A 17,058-nucleotide genomic window follows, 5' to 3' on the forward strand; every position below is an offset into this window, starting at 1 on the left:
GTTAAACTCTTCTTTGCATTAGATTATTGAAGTCTTCATACCGTTAGTTAACTTTTAACACCGAAAAGACATTTCATTGTTATCATTTAATATTCAAAGTCCTGTTCTTGTGAAACAAACTCATACACAAAATCGTGCCATGGATTGACTGAAAAAAGGAAATGAATTTGAAAATGGACCTTAGGAAGTTCTGCCTTTAGGATGAATATGCGAAATGTATGAACTTTAATTTATTTTCGATACAGTCTAGCGCATAACTTCCTGTCAGAGTGTTATCATTCATCTAAGCATACGATATTTAATTTACGTTTCAAATTTAATCAGTGTATTTTTGATTAACAGTCTGAGAGTCATAAAAGCAGCAAACGCTTTTTTTTAAATATTTAAGTTCTTTATTTAACTTTTTTAGTAATTCATATAATTGCTATTAATTAAATAATTTAAAATATAATATCTTCAACTCATAATTAAGGGATTTATGAACCCATTGTAATTAATAAAAGTTACTTCTTAACGGCATAAGTAACTGGTAGCGAATAATCAATTTTACAAAAACTGTGAGCACCTTTTAACTTTTTTATATTAAAAAAAAAATTACTCTTCTTTTAGATAAAACGCTATAAACGGAAGAGTTCAGTCTGAAATATTTTTCTTTTTCCCCTTTATTTATATTTTTGGTTATATTTTTGTTTTGTACTATAGTGCAATAATTTGTACTTTAAAAAGTATTTTTTAAGCTGTCATCGCTTCAGTTATTCTCTAGTGATGCAAATGGGGGAGGGAAGAAACACTTTCAACAGCAGTTAAAGAGACACTTACTATGATATTATGCTTTAAAATGCTTCGGGGAGTGTAGAGAACAATTTCACAATTTATAATTGGTCCTGCGTTTCGAATTTTTTAAATATATACGACTATAGTCTATGCTTAATGTCAATGACCTCTGAATCCCCTTTATGAAGAATTATATGGAAATGAATTATTATTAAGAACTTTTTCTAAGGAAAAACATCATCTACTTTCACTAAGGAAAAAAATCATCTCTGTATTTTACTAAGGAAATCATGAATCTCTATGTTTTGCTAAGGAAAAAAAATCATCTCTGTCTTTTGCTAAGGAAATCATCAATCTGTATCTTTTACTAAGGGAAAAAATATCTTCTGTAATAGCCTCGTGTATTTCCGCGTGTGCGAAATGAATCTAATCCGCGTATACGAAATGAATTCGCAAAGCGAATTTTATGCGAGTAATATGCAGTATTAAGTTACAATCGACTTTGACAGCAACTCTAATTAATTTTGAATTGATTCTCTTTGCAAACGTACACGCGTAGATATATATTTTCCTAAAACCTTGTATTTTTGTCATGCGAGCTAAGAAATATTCATTTCCTCGCTGAAAATAAATGTTGAATAAAGCGAAAAAGACTGAAATTCTAGTTATTGAATGCGAACGCGTACTGTAGCAAAGCAAACAGTCAAAAGAATTATTGACGCCCTTAATTGGCAATAAAGAAATGATGCGATTGTTACACGTTTGATTTCGTTCCTAAAAGATTATAGTAAATGATTAAATACCTCTTGCTTTCAGACCAGATTAGATTTTTTCTCCAAAGATAAACTGAGCATGCCCGATGGTTGATGACAGATTGGATGAATGCAGCGTCGCCTGAACGTCGAGTCCCCGCCTACTATGCAGATAATTTTCGATTAAAACTGATTTGAATAAATTAGCCAATGGAAATGATGCAAATGATTACATACTCTAAACAATATAAAATTTGTGAGCAAATTTTTCGCAGTTAAAGTCGCTCAATCAATTAAAAATGCTAATTAAAAAATAAGTGAATAAAACCAACTAATAATTTTGCACTGAGTTACGTAATGTACGATTTTAAGATCATCTTATTAATTACAGTAATGCTGAAAATATTCGTAATCATAAATTAGGTATAAATTAAGCATATTTTAAATTATATCAATTAGATTTATTACCAAAACAAAGCAAAAATTATAAAATACGGATTTAAAATATTAAGAAGTGCGTTTATAGCTTTTAGAACATTATGTGTTAAGCAATTAAATATTCATTATATCTGAAAGAGAAACTAGAGTTCTTACGGTTTGCCAAATGGCAACACTGGGAATCGCCATTTTCAAAGTCGCGCGGAAGTTAAAGCTTCAAGAAGTGTAGATGATAAAAGATAAAATACGTAGATCATAAAACAAACTTTTAGGTAGCAAAACTTTTAAAAATTCTGGGAAGTATATTATATATATATATATAATTTATTTACTAAAGAACTGTTGTTGATTATATTATCTCCTAATATAAATTTAGTAGAAGTATCAAAAAAGAGGGAACCCATATGTACGAAGTTTAATTCCGAAAATTGTGTTTTAGTAAATTGTGTTTTAGTAAAGTAACTTGAATGTAAATTATGAAAAAAACGTTATACGGGGACTTGAATTAAATCATTCAACAATTAATATTTTTAATATAATTATTAAAAACATTAAGAGTTTTAAACGCATGCACAAGAGCCTCAAAACAGCGATTTTTACAAAGACTGGGAAAAGATAATTTTATAGATGTTAAGAATTATTACATTCTTCGTGTTGCGCTGTCGTAGTACTCGTACATGCAATTATCAGGTTTAGCTAGCCGTGGAAGATCTCTATTTTTGTAGATTAAAGTGAAAGACTTTTTTTTAACTTAATACTTGTTTACATAAATTTGTATTACACCCGTCTGCTTTTTATTTATTTGAAACGTTTTCACTTAAATTTTGATCTTTAACTGTTTCGTCCCAACCTATTACATCTTTCCTTCTAACATTTAGCCCACCAGCGGCCGAGCGGTAAAGACGTTGAACACTGGTAGTTCGGTCCGAGGCTCGAATCCCGCGAACGGGCTGGCAGCCTGCATGGGCGTTTTCGTGGTTTTCCCCATGTGTAACGTGTATACGAGTCAGTTTCCCCTTAGAAAGTCCTCCACGAAGGCATCCCTCCCTTTAGGCAGATAGCCCTCGTGTGCTTTGCCGTAATTGAATAATCCAATCCATTCTAACATTTACGTATTTATTGGGAGTAAAATCATTTTTACTAAGAGTAAAATCTCTTCGATATAAATGAACGAGATAAAGAGAAAAAAATACTAGAAAATGATATTAAACTTATTAAATTATGAGCTAAAATTAGAATAAAAAAAGAGAATCGATTACAAGAAAAATACGCATTCAAAAAATTTTAGAGGAATTTCATAAACTTGTTAGAAAAATATTAAATTATTAGAAAAATATGAAAAATCAAATAAAGAATTTGCAAAAAATATTCAAGATGTTCTGCAAAGCATATCATTTCTAAAAAACTATTAAACAACAGTTGTCATTATTGCAAAGGGAGCTATAATTAAAAAAAGATAAACGCAAATGCCCTCTAAAACGTAGAACATGTTTTGTAGCAAATAATAATTGTCAAGGAGAGGAAATACACTGCAATGACTGTCTTAGATCTTTTAAAGTTAAAAAAAGGTTTTGAAAGTCGTAAAAAAAATAATGGTAAAGATTTATCTTTTTGTAAAATACTATGGAAATGCTCGAAATGTAGCAGGAATAATCGAAGAAATAAAAGAAGTCCAAAAAAATATAAATGTCGGGAAATCTAAATGCAAAAATTGTAAAGGATAGGGTCCAAAAGAACATAAATGTTATACGAAAAGAGAAGAAGCTAATGGAGCTATGTATAAAAACAAACGAATGGTGTAAATTTTGTAAAGAAAATGATGAAACTTATTGTTTAAACAAGTGTAGGTGTAAAATTGAAAACCAGCGTGGTTGGTGTAACAAATGTAGACATGGAGAATTTACAGAAAAATACATGTTTTTTTAAACAAATCAAGAAACAAGTGTCCATAAAGTTAATTTAGTTGTTAATCATGATTTTATATGAAAAGAAAATATTGTTGCGTGCGTACCGGTTCGTGACAGATTGAATACACACAGAACCGATGATAGCTCGATAAAACTTATTTTACCAAAGAACCACTTTACAGGTCTGAAACTTTCAAAACAAACAAAAAAAAAAAAAAAAAAAAAAAAAGAGAGAGAGACTACTAAGAATGTTAAACACAACCCGCAATGCAAACAACATCTAAAAGGCAAACCTCTCTTGGATATCTCAATTCTCCGAATTCCGCTCTCAACTGACTACAACAGAGAAATTGATTCTCTCCCCGGTCTTATATAGTTTCCCCCCGGCCGCAGAAAAATCTATGCTACCTTCTCGAAATTACTGGAAGGCATGTGAGGGCCGGATACGGTTACAGTTACATAGAGGATCAATTACAATTATTCAGTTACAATACGCATTACAGTTATCTAGGGACCGTATTAAAATGGCGATTTCTCGCCAAATTTTGCGACAAGAATTAGTCGCCAAAAACCTTGGCGATATCTCCTCGGTTTAGCGAGAAAGCCATTTACTTAAAGCTAAATGCCCCTGTATACTTACTTTTCACACAAAGCTTCGCCTCTTAAGATTTTCGTATTACATTGTGCAAAAAAAAAGGTTGCAATTTCACATATAATTTGCCAAAAATTATTCACATATGTATGAAATTCGTAACAATTTATTAAAGACGATGAAGAGTATTGTAAATGGTTATTCGATTAAAACAATATGGTTATATAGTAATAGCTCATTATGGAAAAGGGTTTGATACCCAATTTTTAACAAAATATTGTTTTAAAAATAATATTAAAGTGTTTACTTCCTGTCAAGATGCAGTCATAAGTGGGTAGGATACCAGAATTTCACCATCAGCTGTACATGCATAATCCCACCGCACATGCATAATCCCGTGCAGCTCCGCTCCAGCTTTAAAAAACACCCGAGTGACCCTTACCACCAATCACTGAAGGGAACATTCTGCTTGCAATGTATTTTGAGCACGCCCCTTGCCGCACCGACACTATACATTTACAAACATCCATGTCTTATCCGGGATTCGAACTCGAGCCATTCGGAACCGTAGTAGGCTCCCCTAACCACTATACCATATGGGCTACAAGCATGCCAATTTAAAGAATAAATCTGAAAAATAGTTTAAGAGGAAATTGTCGGAATTCAAAGATAGTAAATAAATAATAAAAGGTTTTGGTACTTCAAGTGAAAAAGCTTTGAAAGTAAGGCTAAGAAAGCTTTGGCCTAGTTAGCCTAAGAATTACCAAGACTAGGCAGCCTAACATTAGTGGAAAAAACCTTATATTACCAGTAGCTAAAGATATTATTTTAACATTATTCAACGAAAAAAAGTAGCTAATGAACTTGATAATATTCTGTTATTAAATGATACAATAAGTCGACGAATTCATGAATGACAATTTCTATAAAAGAAACTCTCATTCAAAAAATAAAACACAGTGAGTACTTCGCATTGGAATAGAGTTAAAAGTACTGAACGAACTTCGTTCAATCATTAGTTTATATACCTTTCGAAGAAGGTAAACGATTGCCGAAGAGTATTTATTTTGTGAATCTCTTTATGATAGAGCAACTGCAAATGAAAATTTTAAAATAACTGACAATTTTTTGTTTGCGGATTTTAGCACGAAATCATTCCGGTGTTATTTTTCAAATAAAGAAAGTCGCACCTGAAACTAAATTTACTCACTGCTCCATTCATCGTGAAGCTATAGTAGTCCCCGAAAACTTGAAAATCGTTTTGAATCAAGCTTTGCAAAAATTGTTAATTTTATTAAAAGCCGATATTCAAATTCAAGAATATTTAGGATTTTATGCTAAGAGATGGGAAGTGAATATGAAACGCTTTCATCATCGGCTGTACACGTATAATCCCACCGCACTAACTGTGCAGCTCCGCCTCAGTTTTAAAGAACACCCGAGTGACCCTTACCCTCAATCACTCAAAGAAACTTTCTGCTTGCAATGTATTTTGAACACGCCCCTTGCCGCACAGACACTATAGGCTTACAAACATCTATGCCTCCTCCGGTATTCTAACTCGGGTCCTTCGGTACGGTAGTCAACGTCACTAAACTCTATACCCTCTGGGCTGCAAATTCTTAACATGTGAAATAAAACTTTATCTCACTATTAGTTATCCATGAAAAACTACTGTATTTCTCAATATTGTCTCTGGAAACTGAAGAAAATGCACAAGTATTACTTCTTGCAATGGAGATTCTGTGTGGTGCTGGGGGTGATAAATCCTGTTTTTAGTATGACTGAAAATATATTTGTGACTAAAATACTGTTACAGTTGCCTCCATTTATTCCTGTTTATTTGAAAAGTGAGAATTAAATGGAAATGGAGATCATCTAACTAAACGTTATCTGAATTTATCAGACCTCATTTCGTAATAGCAGCGAGAATAAAAGAGGAGAGTATTATGGGAGTTCTTCTATTGGTGAAATATACAACTACCCTTCCTTAGTACTAAGCACGATGGTGCGCTTTCGGAGGACAATTAAGTTGCAGACACGTGCTTGACGACAGTCGCAGTCTATTGAAGGAAAGAATGTGCTGAGGGGTAGACATGCTCCAGAGCCTCTCCGCAGCTTATGGGAGTTTGCTAATGAAAACTGATGGTAAGTGGAGGGAGCACTCATGGCGTGCGAGAATACTTTGACCTTAATTTCATTCAGTCTGCTAGAATTTATTTCCGGACTAGTCAAGAAATTTTAAATTAAATGAAACAACCACTTCCCGCAATACCCATCTGCGTTGCCCTTCAAAATATTATAAATATAAATAAAAGGAAAAGGATTTTTTGAAGCATTGTATGATGCAATATATGGAGAAAATGTTATTCAGAGTTTTTCGATGCTTTGAAGTTGATTAAACAGAAGAGCTTACGTATTTATTATATCAGCCCTTTGATAACTTGTAGTACCACAGTCTCCTAATAAACTAAAGATCGTAATGCTTGAAATTAAGAGTGAATACCAAATTTATCAAAACTACAGATAAACTTTAAAGTTTAAAGACTTTAAAGACTGCAATCTTATGATAAATTTCGCTAACATTTATTGATAATTTATTCTGTACGTCTTATTTTCCAGAAAAAGTTTAAAAACATGTCTTCTGGATTATCAGGTTCCCAATAAGCAACGCGAAAATGAAAGACACACAATATTTATATTTTTCAGAGGAAACTTTTGTCTTTAATGTCACCCCCCCAAACAAACAACAAAAAAAAAACTAAACGTAAGAATCTTAAGAAATTTTTTATCACGGTTTTTCTTTAAATTACAAACCTGTTTAAAAACCAAATAACAAATTTATTTAGGATAAACAGTTTCAGCATGACTCTGGAACAAACCTCAATTTAAAGAGAAATATGACATGTACTAAGAAGAAGCTTCAGAACAATGCTTTCAAAGAAATGTTTATATAGAGTATTATATTTTTCATGAGGCATAAATACTTAATTTAAAGATTTTTATTTCTAGAGCAGAGTAGTTTTTCAGTAGTCTGTTAATTATGTGGGAAAATGTAAGAGCATAATTTTGCTTTTCTTTTACAAAGTAATAATTTACAAAGTAACAATTTTACAAAGTAACAATTTTACAAAGTAATAATTTTATTACAAAGTAATAACAATTATTACTTTGCAAAATTTATTAGACTTTTCGAAGCAGAAAACTCGAAAAATCAGTTATGCATTAGCCAGGATTCGAGCTCTGCATCTTCTGACTGCTAACCGGACGTGCTGCTACTTGCATCATAAAGACAGGCATTGAGAAAAGCGATAATTCCTTACAAAATGAAGAAGTAAATGCAGTTATGAGTCTCGATTATCCAACATCCGTTTCTCTGGCATACCTCGAAAACATATTCGCTCTTGAAATTATTATTATTTTCAATTACTATTTTTAGAGGATTAATGCTAAAACCACATCCCATTAACTAAACTCTTTGCGAAGTAATTTGTTTAACGCCACACAATATCATTTCTTTTAATGCATATTACAAAGCTTTTCTTTTCCATCATTCAATTTTCCTACGATGCATTTGGGTTAAAATATTTTTCAACGAAGTAATTTTGCTGTAGGCTGGTAAAAATATACGAAAATATTTCGATGGACACTGATTACATCTCTCTTTCTCCCGCCAAATTGGTAAAAAAGAAGTATTAATTTTTATTCAGCGGATCCATTTTAAGAATTTCGGTGATTCCGAGTTATCGAACCTTCATCATTCAGAGCAGTTCGTGTCTGATAACACTGTTATAATTTAGTTCATATCGAATAATCATAACTCTAGTATAATTTAAGGTCACTAATGGGTTGCTTAATAAGCATGAAAAATCTGTTACATTTTGCTTTAGTGCTTTTGAGTTCTGAGTCGTCACTTCCGGAATGAAGAATGATTGAAATCTTTTTTTTTTTTTTTTTCTAGAAGCAAAATTTTGTCATTTTAGTAATGGGATTATCTGAAATCTTGGGTATTCAAAGTCACCGTGATATTAGTCTGCGGTATATATATCGCTAATCTCTAACGAACTTTTGCTTCATCTCTCCAGCTAACCTTTAGTCATTGCTAATAATGATAACTGCCATATTCAGCATTTGTTGTGACGTATTTTGTGTTCCTAATTATTGTCGAAACATATGTTGTAAAATTCCTCAAAAACGCCTGTAATTTTATGCATTTCTGCACTAATATCGTTATTACGAATTGCATATTCAATGAAATTCCTATTTTTTTTAAAATTTTTAGTGACGTCTGAATTAGTTTGTGTGTAAATACAAAAGATTTTTAAGGGAAAAATAAAATATTCTTCTTAAGTCTTCAAAGTTCTGCAAATTGTCATTTTAAGCTAAGAATCGCGAAAGCGTCAATGGATGGAGCGAAAGTGTCAATCGTGTTACTTCAATTTGTCCCAATTAACGATGTTTACATTTCTTTTCATCTGCAATCTTTTCGCTGTCCTAAGCTCCAATTATTTTAGATTTATTAATAGAAATATCTGTTATGTCTGCTAGTTGAACTGTGAAACAAGCGGGAATTATTCTGCATGGCAAACAATGTCGGCGAAACAAAATGGCCATGGAATGTAGGAATGTCACCAAGCATATGTGATTGGCATGGCTTACCCTTAAATCGATACTAATGTGGACAATGTTAGGCTAAAGCACCAAGACTGGGAAAAGAAATATTTTGGTTGTATTCTGCAAGTGCGATGAGAGATTTCTTATATAAAGGTATTTCAAACTATTGGGAGATTAGTATAGCTCTTATCTTCACATAAATATATGCTTATATGGTATTACAAACCACCAGGCTAAAGAAATTTCCTTCGAAAGGTGACTATTAAATCCTTTATCTCTGATTTTCCTTTTTCTATTCTTAACATAAAACTCCCATAGATTTTTCTTCGCTTATTTAATAAAGAAAGAAAAATGTTGCTGTTGTTGTTATTGGTTAAGCTCACTTGTCTGACGTAGTCAAAACAAGCCCACGAAATACCTCGTGGCAAGGAGCGCTAGATTACTAGCCTGTCGTTGGCAATAACCTTGAGCACCTAACAGGTGACACTGCGATTTGGCTCAGTTCCGCTCCCAAATTTTTATGGAGAGCACCCCAGGGGACGGGTCCAAGGGTCTCCCACCTCTCTCCCCTTCCACCAAACTACAGGAGAGGACTATCGGCCGCATATTTAGAATGCCACCGTGCCATAGCGACATTATTTATTTTGAACCCGGGCCCTTCGGCGTGGCAGTCAGCGACGCTAACCAATATACCGGATGGCTGGCTAGAAAGAAAAATAAAACAGGGAAGAATTATTCTGCTGCTAATTAAAATTGCAAAATTCTTATATAGCGATATGCTACTAATAAGTATGATTCAACAGTGTACGTCACTCTTCAGGTAAAGTAAGAAGGCTAAACTAGTATACCTTCAAGTTTGTATGAACTGAAGGATATTACGAGAAGTGTTAGAACATGATGTTTATGGATGTATTTAAATCCGATTCTGAAGCAAAGGATTTTTTTTATGTTGACCTTTTCAACTGTTAAAAACTTTTGTATTAGTGACGGTGAAATAGAATATATGCGAAAGAAAATTGAGTGTGGCATTGAATTGGGTTGCTACTGAATTAAGTTTGAATATAAACGTTATGTTAATGATATAAGCCAGAACTTTCGAATAAAAGGGTTACATTAACAATATAAGCTAAAAACATGGCGTTATAAATTTACAGAAATAATTGGTGATCGATTGGGCGAAAGCTCTGAACACTGGTAATTCGCCTCTAGTTCGGTAGCTGAGAGAGTTGATCGTTAAAGCTTCTGTCCTGTAAGTTGCCTACAAATGCAGTCAATCCTCGAACCTATAACCTTAAATAATTGGCGAAAGAAAATCATAGTAAATTAAAGCAGTGGAGTTGTAGGAAATGTAACGATATACATTGAAGGAAATTTGTAAAATATAATGAACTATGAAATTCCAAGTTAAAAGAAAAATGCTTCCATAAACGAAGTAATGAATAGGGGCATAAAATTACGGTTGACAATTATGAATTCATTCTAAACTATTAATTTAAAAGATTCCAAATACGTCATAGAGTAAAGATATATCGAGATTCTAAAATAAGCATAACGCTAGAAAAGAGCAAAGTATTTACTTATTTAGAAAAAAAATGAGGAAGATTATTAAATAAACACATTTATGAAAATGTAAACTATTATAAAACTGAAACATTAAATTGTGAAAGAAAACTTGCAAGTTAAAATTTAATTAAATTAAAATAAGGAAATAGTTTAAAACCATGTATATGAAACCAAAGATTACAGTCGCAAAATACAACAAATCTCATAAAAATTATAATAAAAATTGAAAAGTCTGCAGCAAATTCGAAAAGGATAAAAACACACACAAAAATAAATAAATAAATAAATAAAACTTGATCTAAAATGAAGTAAAATATAAGAAATAAGAATGATAATTATTAAGCTTATTACACGATACGAGTAATAAAAATGATAAATTAAAATGTTTTAGAAACAGGTTAAGTAAATACGGGAGAATTAAATGTCTAGAATAAAAAAACAAAAAAAAAATTAATAAATATAGGTGTAAAACTAAATTTTAAAATGTTCAGAATATGTATGAAATAAAGAAGCGTTAAACTAACGAAAAAAAATAAAAGCTTTGTATAAAAATTTAAGTAAATAAACAAAACAGCGAAGATAAGTATATTAAGTTCATGTAAATAAAATGGGTTTCTATGATCGGAAAATAAAAAAAAATTAAGTCTGAATGTGCAGGAAATTTTAAAAGGATAAAAGTGCAAATGAAATTAAAGCGTGTGTCAAATATTAAGAAAAATAATAAAATAAATAATTTAAACTAATCGCGGGTAAGAATGAGAATTTTCAGTTATAATGGAAAATAGTCAGAATACAAAAAAAATATAGTAATTATAGAAGTTAAAAATGCAAAAGCATTTGAAAATGTATTAAGAAAATAACTGAGGAAATTAACGCTGTAAAAAGGTTGAAAGATTGTAATCTCAGATTCTCTTACCTTACTTGCACTATTCTTTCTTATCTCCCTTCTACTTTCCTTTTCAGTTTGTTAGCTACGCGCTGCACCTGAGGGCATGCTCCACATTCCTACATCTACCCCTGAACCCCCCCTGGTTTTATATCACTAAGTTTATATTTTTCTTGTGGTGAACTTTTAATTGTAGGTACTTGCATACAGTAGCCGTTGGTAATAAAACGAGGAAAACTACACAATTTTAACTAAAAATCATAGCATATATGTTAAGAATATATTTTCTAACGATTATGTCTACGTGTATCGAAATCTTATTCCTAGAAGCAAAATCTTTTAGTAAGTACACATCTTTTATCATCTTTTATCAAAATCTTAGTAAGGTGACTATTTGAAGTCGGGAGTATTAAAAACCACGGCGATATTACTCTGCGGTATATATCAGTAATCTCTAACGAAATGTTACTTCATATCTCCAGCTAGCCTTTAGTCGTTAGCCTTAATAATAATGATGCCTCCAGCTAGCCTTAGTAATAATGGTGGCTACCATATTCAGCATTTGTTGTGACGCATTTTGTGTTCCTAATTATTGTCAAAAAATTACGTAGTAAAATTCCTTAAAAAGAGTTGTAATTTTATATATTGCGGTGCTAATATGAATTCTGTGCTGATATCATATATCTGCTTTCTGTTCTCAAAATTTTTTTATTGAGCGCTTAAGGCATGAGAAACTTCTAATGTAACCCCATGCTAAATTTCTAAAAAATATAATTTTTTGTTTATTTATGCATTTATCCAGACCGCTTTTGTTTTATGAAGGAATGTATTTATAATGAAAATATTATTTCAGATGTGTTAAAGCTAGTTAAAGAACGATTATGATAATTATTCATGATCATTAAATTCGTGATTTATTCATTATCATTATTCGTTATCATTGCTAGTGATTATGATCAAAAGAAATAATGCCTACGAAAATTCGCAGGTCTTCTTTGAAATGTGTTGAACTGACAACAGTGATTCAAAAACTTCTATTCGGTGAAAATAAAATATAGAAACAGAAAATGATCATGTATATGCGCGTATAGGAGTTGCCTTTTCATCGACGACAGACTCACTTTTCAAACACAACAATAAATTTATTGAATACTTAAATTTCACAAAAAAGAAATGATACACCAAAAGGAAATGGCGACAAGTTTCCAGTGCAGCGGTAACACGCCTTTTCACACTCAACTCCATCCTCTAACTCTTTCTTCTCTCACTCTTCTCTGTCAATGACCTGTCCTTCTTTTGGAGATTCTCGAAAGTGACTCTCAGCCAGTCGACTCCTATTAAGGAGAGGATGATTTCAAGTCCGTACGAGGTCATTATGAGCCCCTCAGCAGGTAAACAAAATGACGAGTGTCCGATGCTCTGATACTTAAGCGCTGTTTCACGCCTCTGAACTGTTGTGGTTGTGTTGTTGGAATTTTAACATTAATAAATACTATTGCCTTGATTTTAGTTATCTATTAGCTCTAGAATTAGTTGTCTTTGAAAAATTAGACAGATTGAACTTTATTGGAAGATATGTGATAAGAAAGTTCAATATGACCTGTAAAAGTAAACTAGCTCATATTAAATTACACACGGGGGAAACAAAAAAAAATTCTATGAAGTCAATTATTTCGTGACTGTCAGCTTTCATTGATGTCACCCAGTTGAGCATTGACAAGTTAATTAGCTTTTTATGGTTATTCCACCTTTTTGGTTTATGAACAAGTATGCTGTTATACATGTACAATAACGCCAAGTGTAACCCTCTTTTTTTTTTTTTTTTTTTTTTTTTTTTTTTTTTTTTTTTTAACATTTAGCTGCGGTATGTTATTTAAGTATGAAAATAAAAGCTAAAAAAAAGTCTGCTACTAAAAGAAAAACAATTAATGCCATCCCAGGACATAAGCCGAATCACAGTGGAGATATTAGAGTAATTTGATCACAGTAGTGATCAGTGGAGATTAATATTTACGCATTTCTCAAGTGTATTGCTCTTCATTAAAATTGCTACCCCACGAAAGGAACTTCCCTCAAACCTGAAATATGCATAAAAAGTTGTACATACTTGAAATGCAAAGGATTAGCATTTCACGGCGTATGCGCATTACAAATAAGAGTAATGACACTTCAAAGAAGTATATGATTTTTCATTTAGTCGTCGTTCAACTCGCGTTTACTTGTTTCTTGTATTGGAGGTCATGTTATGCCTCGTGTAAGGAAGAACTCATACCAGCATATCTTAGAATTCGAACGCGGTAGAATCGTACTCTTCATGGGTCGCAATTATCGTACCGTTCAACTGCTGCTCGCAATGGTCGAGATCCAATGTCTGTTACGAGAATTTGCAATGGAGAAGTCCAGGAAGCCCACAAAGCGCGAAGTGCGAGATCTCTGCGACATCCATAAATCATTCTGGTCGAGATATTAGACAATTTGTTCAAGTATATGATCGCTTTAAGCATCATACAGCCACATCAGATCAAGAAAACTGTGTATTGCACAGCACCAAGTATCCTTACGGTCGGTGCAATGATGTCTGACACCCCATGGATTAACAATCTATTGTTCCGTCAAGGCGACCATTGTTTCGGTTTCCCTTAACGCTACCGCGCAAAAATCAGCGCATCTAATGATGTGTTCAACGATGCTCATGGTCACATTAATGACGTAACATCACCTTAATTGATGAATCCTGCTTTTGCTTACAGCATTTTGATGGTCGTATCCCTGTATGAAGGCAGCGAGCGAAACAAACTTTGGAAGGTTGCGTTCTTCATTGTCATACTGGCCCAAAGCCTGGATTGACGGTATGAAGTACCCCTGGGTACACATCGCATTCACCTCTAGCCCACATTATATTTAAACAACCCCCATTACATTACTGAAATTTTGATACCGGGGCTTAATGCCTGTGCATTTCTTCGGGGCATCCATCACACTATTTTTCAACAGGACAGTGCAAGACGGCATGCTGTCCGCTTTGTCCTACTTGTCCTTAATGCATAGAATGTTCGACTCTTATACTGGCCGATGAATTCTCTAGAACTCGTACCAACCGAAAACTATGTAGAGACATTAGGATTTTTTGAAGCAGGAGAAATGTAAAATGAGCAAAGCCCTCGCCGGGAATCGAACCACGGACCTCTGGAATACGCACCCAGCGTGATGACCCCTACACTACGAAAGCATGCTAAGAAGGCGGGAGAAATACCTTATAACTATTGGTCAATTTTTGGAGAGACCCTGATCATCCGAATAACTTCCAGAAGCCAGTACGATCGATGAACTCTGCTTTAACTGCAATACCATTAAATGCCAGCCGAAGTCTGCTCAACTCTGTGTTCAGCAGTACAATAGCTGCTGTTTTTAACAGAAGCGGATGCTCGGGAAACCGATTTTTGCACATTCTTCTTTCAAAATTATCTATAATTTTAATCATTTCATACTACTTTTAAAATATATTTGTAAAATACGTATGATTCAGCTAAATACTTTTTTTCAGAGCTCAGCAATTTTATTGGCCAGCAGAGTATTAATCCCATAAGCCGCACCGCTCGCCACTGTGTTTGCAGGAAATCAGGTATTCCACTAAACGTGGCTTCATATTACATGCAATGACTCACGTGCTAGTATAAACGCTATGACGTAAAAATGTATATCTCGTTATTATAGTATAATGAAGCAACTTTTTCAGGTCATGGTCAAGTAAAAGTAACTCAAACGCATGTACATAAAACTCTGTAAAAAATACATATACGGAAATCACGCACGAAATAAGCACCCGAAAAAGAGGAAAAGGGGGGTATCGTAATTTAAGTAATTTCAAATCTTATTTCCAAATATTACTAATAATAATGCTCCAACATTAACTGTATCGATATTTCATGCTGTTGTCAAATAACAGATTCTTATGCATATGTTACAAATTATGATCAACTCAAAAAAAAACTGATATTATAGTTAGGATCCCATTTCATTATTTGCAAAACAGATCAGCTGAATATTTGTATGAAACTAATGCCACCAAATATCTTGTTGATATTTAGCACCAGTCAATTACGTTTTATAGAAGATAAAAAAAAAATAATGAAACACTCATTTCAAAGAGGAACACATTATCTGAAATCAAATCTATTAGTTTTTAAATAAATAAGTGTGAATATAAGAAAGACATACCACAGAAGAGTTGCTGGTGTGGAGTGCGGTCTTAGGAGGGTATGTCCCTGCTTCGAACCTAAATAGAAGAAGTCGGGTCAAATAAATACGTCACTGCTAACATTTGATAATGAAACTAAAATAGTTTATTTATACTTTACAGAATAGACTGACCTCCAAGAAGTTCCCTGGAGCTTTCCGGCCACGAATCTGTAACGGAAATTTAAGCAAAATTGTAATTTCAAGGGAAAAAGCATTCAATCTGTAACTTTACACCAGAAAAAGTGTAAGCGATTTTTTTTTCATGATCAACGTGACATTAAAATTATTACCTCAAAAATATAACTTTTGACTGACGTAAAATTTACATCGTGATTGAAAATTGATAAATAAATACTCAGAACTGTCGCAGCTGACAACATGAAATTGTGGGCATGGATGTGAAATAGGTAATTTCGTTCATACATGAACGAAACAAAAGAATAATTGTGGGGACGGATTTTCAGTATTTTACATCAATACACTAGCACATATCCAATTGAATTAAATTCATAAAGGGGGGCATTTAAATCTTAAATGATGAATTAAACTACTGAGATTCGTAGAAGCATTAGATCTTTTAAGATTTGAAGATATGAAATTATTAACTGCGGATAATTAGAAAAACAGAAATAACAATAAAATTAGCTAATGAATAATGGATATTTATAACTTGATATTTTCCGAATGAAGAAAAGAAAAATGAAAAAGGAGTGTCATTCAATGACTAAAGGAATTTTAATTGCATGCCTAAAATATTTAAATATTTATTGCATGCCTAAAATATTTAAGATAAATAAAATTATTTCTTTCTGAGAACATTATAAATTGGTATACGTTGTAGTAAATGCCCACACTGCTAACTGTAATATGGATAGCATTTCATTAGAAAATCATAAATTTCCATTGAAATTCAAAACTTAGAAATTCTTGTTCGATACATTATGAAAAAAAGTCTTCAGGGACATTTTGGGGTAGTATTTTTTTTTTTTTTTTTTTTTTTTTTTTTTTTTTTTTTTTTTTTTTGAGGAGGCATTTGGAGCCATATTTTTGACACTCTAATTATAAATTCCTGATTAATATCTGTGCAAAATTTTCAGTTGAAAAGATTATAAAGTGAAAAAAAAAAACCCAAATCATTAAAAAAATGTTTTAAAGTCATTACGACAAGCATTACAAATCACAGTTCTTCAAAAGTTCTAAAGGAATTTTAAAATAACAAATGATAAATACTTTCTATAGTATTCACACTATGAGCAATAATCATTCTTCTGTTCTAATTTGTTTTATGATTGA

General features: G+C 32.4%; 1 protein-coding gene across 5 annotated transcripts in view; it reads right to left on the bottom strand.

The window, feature by feature from the left end:
• The window catches only part of LOC118188267 (transcription factor RFX4-like), a 200,264-nt gene that overhangs the window by 56,091 nt on the left and 127,115 nt on the right, over positions 1–17,058 (bottom strand). For all 5 annotated transcript variants that reach the window (XM_085809867.1, XM_085809869.1, XM_085809868.1 and 2 more), the window contains 2 exons: positions 15,898–15,933; positions 15,745–15,802 (listed from right to left, as the gene is read on the bottom strand). The gene's annotated coding sequence lies outside the window, so the exon portion shown is untranslated. The remainder of the gene's footprint in view (positions 1–15,744; positions 15,803–15,897; positions 15,934–17,058) is intronic.

The sequence above is a fragment of the Stegodyphus dumicola genome, chromosome X2 (assembly GCF_044657685.1).
Source record: "Stegodyphus dumicola isolate Sdum_Otavi_A_Nest chromosome X2, ASM4465768v1".
NCBI lineage: Eukaryota > Metazoa > Arthropoda > Arachnida > Araneae > Eresidae > Stegodyphus > Stegodyphus dumicola.